Source organism: Triticum aestivum, chromosome 5D (genome assembly GCF_018294505.1).
Source record: "Triticum aestivum cultivar Chinese Spring chromosome 5D, IWGSC CS RefSeq v2.1, whole genome shotgun sequence".
Taxonomy (NCBI): Eukaryota; Viridiplantae; Streptophyta; class Magnoliopsida; order Poales; family Poaceae; genus Triticum; species Triticum aestivum.
Window position 1 is genome coordinate 479,564,505 of NC_057808.1, and position 5,164 is coordinate 479,569,668.

The following is a 5,164-nucleotide window of genomic DNA, read 5'->3' on the forward strand; positions in this document are numbered from 1 at the left end:
ATCGTCCTTGTCATTGCCTGCTCAAATCGACAAGGGGCTGGTCACTGCCTGCTAGCTTAGAAAACATCAGCCATCGAAATTTTTATTTGTATTTTTCAGATAAATGAAAAGATGTTTGTTGATTTCAAAGAATATTGTGAATAAGAAAACTATGAATTTTGAAAATATTCATGGATTTCAAACAATGTTCATGACTTTTAAGAAAAAGGTTCACAAATTTAAAAATGTGCACTTACTATAAAAATATTCACAAAATTAAAAAATCTTCATGAATTTCAAAAAGAAAACACATATTTTTTTAAATGTTCACGTATTTTTTCATGAATTAAAATATAAAAAATAAAATAGAGAAGAAAAATGAAAAAACATGAAAAGAGGTAAAAACAAGGAAAATTCAAAAGAAAAACTATAAAGACTGATATTGAAACATAGGAACAATGAAAATAAAAACCAAACAATAGCTTCTTATAAATGGAAAATAGGTGTGCATTTCTCTCAACCAGCGACGTACGCCCTTACAGGCAAGGCCAACAGCGATCCACATCTCCTGATGCACCAAGAGGCTTGAAATCTAGGGAGCTTAGCATCTTAAATAGATGTTAGAAAAAATATCATAAACCATAACTGCTTGTGGCTACGGTGGCACAAAACCACAACTACTAGATTTTTCATTAGAAAACAATGACCCGTGGGTGAATTTGTCACATAACTCAAATATTTCATATTAATTCGCTTGAGTTTTGATATTGTTTCTAACACTCTGGACCACCAACAAGCCACAACATTGCAAAGATTGGCTTCTTCCGGGGTTTTCCTTTTTGATGCCTTGAATCGGTACAAACCAAAATGTTTTATTCAATGACAGAAAGAACATTTCTACCAAAAAAATTGGAAAATGTCCGGAATGCTGTCTAAAGTGCAACTAAACTATGTCCAATCTTTAGCTCAATATTAAAGTGCCACAATATTTTCTAAAGAAAATGCAGTAAATCGAAAATTTTGTATTATATATTTTGGGAAAATTTTAACTCGTTCAGCTCAACAAATTGACTGAAACTTCGACTTTTTTTAGGGGAAACGACTTTTCTTTTTAAACTACAATTTTGGCTCACATTTGGCCCCAAAATAAAATTACCAAGAAAAAAGTAAGAAAATAAATCTTGAAGACGACATTGAAATAAGCATTCTGGTAAATTGTCAAACTCATGTGGATCAACCACCATTTTTCCGAGATGAACGGGGCTCGAGCATTTCTTAATCCTCGCTGAAGCAAAACCAGCAGCGGATGACCAACCCAGGACCTAGATACCCACTGCCATACCATAACTACAAATACAATTGACAATGCAACTGTCGATTTGCGTGGGCTAATCACCCCCCGTACCAAACGCGATAATTATACACCCTGAGCGCATATGGCCACGTTGAGATCCGCGGCCGTACTGCCGTCCAAAGATTCCCCCTGCCGCCCTCCGGCCCGACGCTCCGGCGACAAGATCTACCATGCTTCTCCGCAACCACCGTGGCGTGTGCATCGGTCTATCGGTCGAAGTCGAGCTCACCTTCCTCCAACGAACATTCGAGGAAGTGCTGCTGTGGCGAAGGCGCTAGCCGGAGCAACGGGCCTCGCGACAGGCCACGAGGATCGGGATGACGGGATCGGATCTGTCGGTTTGGTGCGTGGGAAAACCCCTGGGGATTATTGGCCCGGCCGGGCAGACAAGACCAAGTGCCCGTCGTGCAGCGCGAGTGGCGCCCCACGGCCCGTGCACCGCGGCGTGCATGTGCGCGGCGCCACCCGACGCGGTTCGTCGTGGTCGCGCGCATGCACGGCGCCTCTCCGCTCGATTGGTGGGAGCGTTTCATGCATGGTCCTGGACTCCTGGGAAATGGTGTCGTTTGTCTCCTTCGGCGTCCTTGGCGCCGCATGCATGATTCTGCTCCCGGCAAGCACCTGGTTCTTGTTTGGACTGACCTCCGAAACTAGGATCGATCTCGTGGAGAGGAGAGAGCCGTCGATCGTGTGATGAGTGGTGGTGCAATCCTGTGGTTAGTAGACGGGCACGACCGCTGGAATGGTTAGAATAGTGAAACGCCGTACTCTATTCCACCCACAGTACAAAATGCAAGTTTCTAGGCATAATGGATTAATGGATAGGGTCGTAAAACGGCTTGTCGTTTCTAAGGAGTACACGACAACCTTTGATGGGGCTTCTGTGTTAGCTGGTTTCCATGTGCACACAAGCTTGACAAGAAAAGTTCCGGGCATGGGCATGCATGCTTCCAAAGCCCGGTATGCTTCTCTGGTTGGAAGTTGTTCTTTACACTGAAACTCTGGTAGATTTTTCATGCATCCATGCGCAGCTCTTCAACCCTCATGGTTAAAACATGACTTCAGTTCACTCGTATAAGGAGCATTCTCACATGATCTTTTGTATCACCGTCCCGCGTTAAAACTTTCGCACCAAACGGAAGGTACACGCATGCAGTACTGGGCGGACGTGTCCATGCACGATTCATGTCTGGTTTTAGGGGGTGAGCCAACAGATGCAGCGAGACTCCCACGATGCTTTACGTTCAGCAACCGACGATGACGGAACCATGCGCACACACAAAGAAACCGCGGCCGTTCACTGAACCTACACGTATCTAGCAAGCTACGTACGGCAGCCCATGCAGCCGGCCACGTGAAGTCCGTCAACTTTGCGCCGCCGGGCGCGCCACGCGTACCGTCGCCCATGACGAGACGCGGCATGGCGCCGCTCCGGCGATGGCGCTCCCGCCTCGCGCGTCTCGCTCCCCAACAGGGGGCTACATACCTACGTAGTACATGAAACTTTGGCAAAGCTTTTGGCCTACACGCAACTAAAAAAGGCCAGTGACGCAAACGATGAGAAGAGATATTCCAGAAATTTCGGCTTCACGCCCGTATCGTGCACGCAGCTATGCTCTTCTTATCGTTTCAACAAGAAAGGTACTTTCTCTCCGTCGAGGTTTGAGAGGCCATTTACGAAATAATGAAATTCCAAAAATATTAGGTTGTGATTACTGATTACAATGAGCTCCAATACAGAGTTGTATGCAAGCCTATAAGAAAAGCTCAAAAGTCACCAATGTGTGAAAGATGGATTAATTTCCGACCAATTACTCATTGTCTGGTTTTACAAAGGTGCCTCTTTTGCCTAAGAGCATCTCTAGCTGATCCCTTGAAAACCTTTAGAGGGGTATATAAAATGAGGAGTTAGTTGTACGTAGCTGAACTCTTAAACGTTTAGAGGAGCAAAAAATTAAGGTGGTGTCTCCAAAAAGCAACCCAAGTCTCTCATTTTTTACTTTACCGGTGTCACTTCTCCGGATAGTATCAGCCGCGCCTTACTCCCTCCCGAGGCGCCACCCCTTCCCGTCACCACGGCCCAACCTTATCGACGTCGCGACTGCATGCCTCGAATCCGGACGGAATGGAACCAGAAGGCGACTCCACTACTCCGCCGGCCAATGTCGCCGAAACAACAAGCATGCCGCCGCCCACGCCAAGGAAGAGGTTGGGGATGAAAAACTTGCTCCGGACCGCCGCACTGTCATCAAAGGCCGGTGGCAAGGCCCCAACGGTTGCGAGGATGACGGGTCGCCCTCCCTTTGCTCCAGCTGGTGGCAAGCGGAGAAGGAAGCAGACAAAGGCGCTCGCCGAGGCAACAACGAATAATAATAATAATAATAAGAAGGCCACACCAGCACCTATACCTCCTCCTTCTCCGTTCGGTCGCCGCAGCCATAACCAAGGACTATGGCAACAAAGTGCTCGATAATATGCCGAGAGGTAAAAAATCCTTTTCTTTTTCAGTCGACACATTGGTGATGGTTTGCGGCCGTGGGGTTTATGAGCTTGTTGTTTTGATTGTAGTGTGAAGGAGGGTGTGTTGCAAGCTTCACGTTCTCAATTGCATCGCACATCAAAGGCCTCGACGATCTTGATTATGATAGTGTGAGGTATTCTCAAGAAGAAGATACCGAGGAGAACGATAGGTCGATGATCCCATGGATACTCAAGCAAGCAACAGGAAATTAAGGAGACAAAACTATTCATAAGACAAAAACATTTATTTGTACCTTGCTTGGATGAACATGTTGCTTGATGCATCGGTTTGCACATATCAAACGAAGGAGAGATTTTGGGAATAGGATTGAAGACTACTATTTGCAACACCGTGACCATCCCATCCAAGAATACTCAAGGCTCTCTTGGACACCAATGGGGTACCATCCAAAAGCAATGCATCTAATAGTCAAATTGTATTGATCAAATCAACAATGAACCACCGAGTGGGGTGCAAATCATGGAGTATGGGCCTATCATCCAATAACTGTACAAGCAATGCAAAAGAACAAAGGCGGCATGACCTTCACATTGCATCATTGCTACAAGGTACTAGTTGGCAATGTAAGTGGATTCGGAGAAACTTTGAGACCACATTGAAGAGATCGCAGATTAACATATTTGTTGAAGTCGATGACGAGGAGGACGAAAATTTGTACAATAGGCCGGATGGGGCAGAGCTTGCAAATGAGGAAGAACCGTCGAGGCATCGACGTCTAGTAGGAGGAGCTTTGTGCTATGATTGAGACCAAGAAAGCATTGGAGGCCGAACACAAAGAAGAGAAGGTGACAAGGTGAAACAAGCTCAAGTGTTGTTGGAGGACGACAAGTGGAGGTCAAAGTTGGCGGCCAAAGAGTAGAAGGTTAAGGAGGAGTGTATATGATTTCACTCGAGGAGGAGAGTCTTGCAAAAGAGAAGAAGGTCGAAGAGCGGGCTTTCATGTTCATGAACCCATGCACAAAGGATGGCACGGCAAGGAAGTAGCCCAATCGGAAGTCTCTAGTGGCACTAGTAGAAAAAGGGGCTTTTACCCTGGTTTGTAAGGGCCTTTTGTCCCGGTTTTCGAACCGGGACTAAAGGGTCGTTACTAAAGCCCTAACCCTTTAGTCCCGGTTCTTACACGAACCGGGACAGAAGGTCCTCCACGTGGCCGCTGCTGCCAGCCCAGGCAGGGGGGCCTTTGGTCCCGGTTGGTGCCAACAACCGGGACTAATAGGCAGGGCCTTTTGTCCCGGTTGGTGTCACCAACCGGGACCAATAGGCATCCACGCGTCAGCATTTCAGGGGCT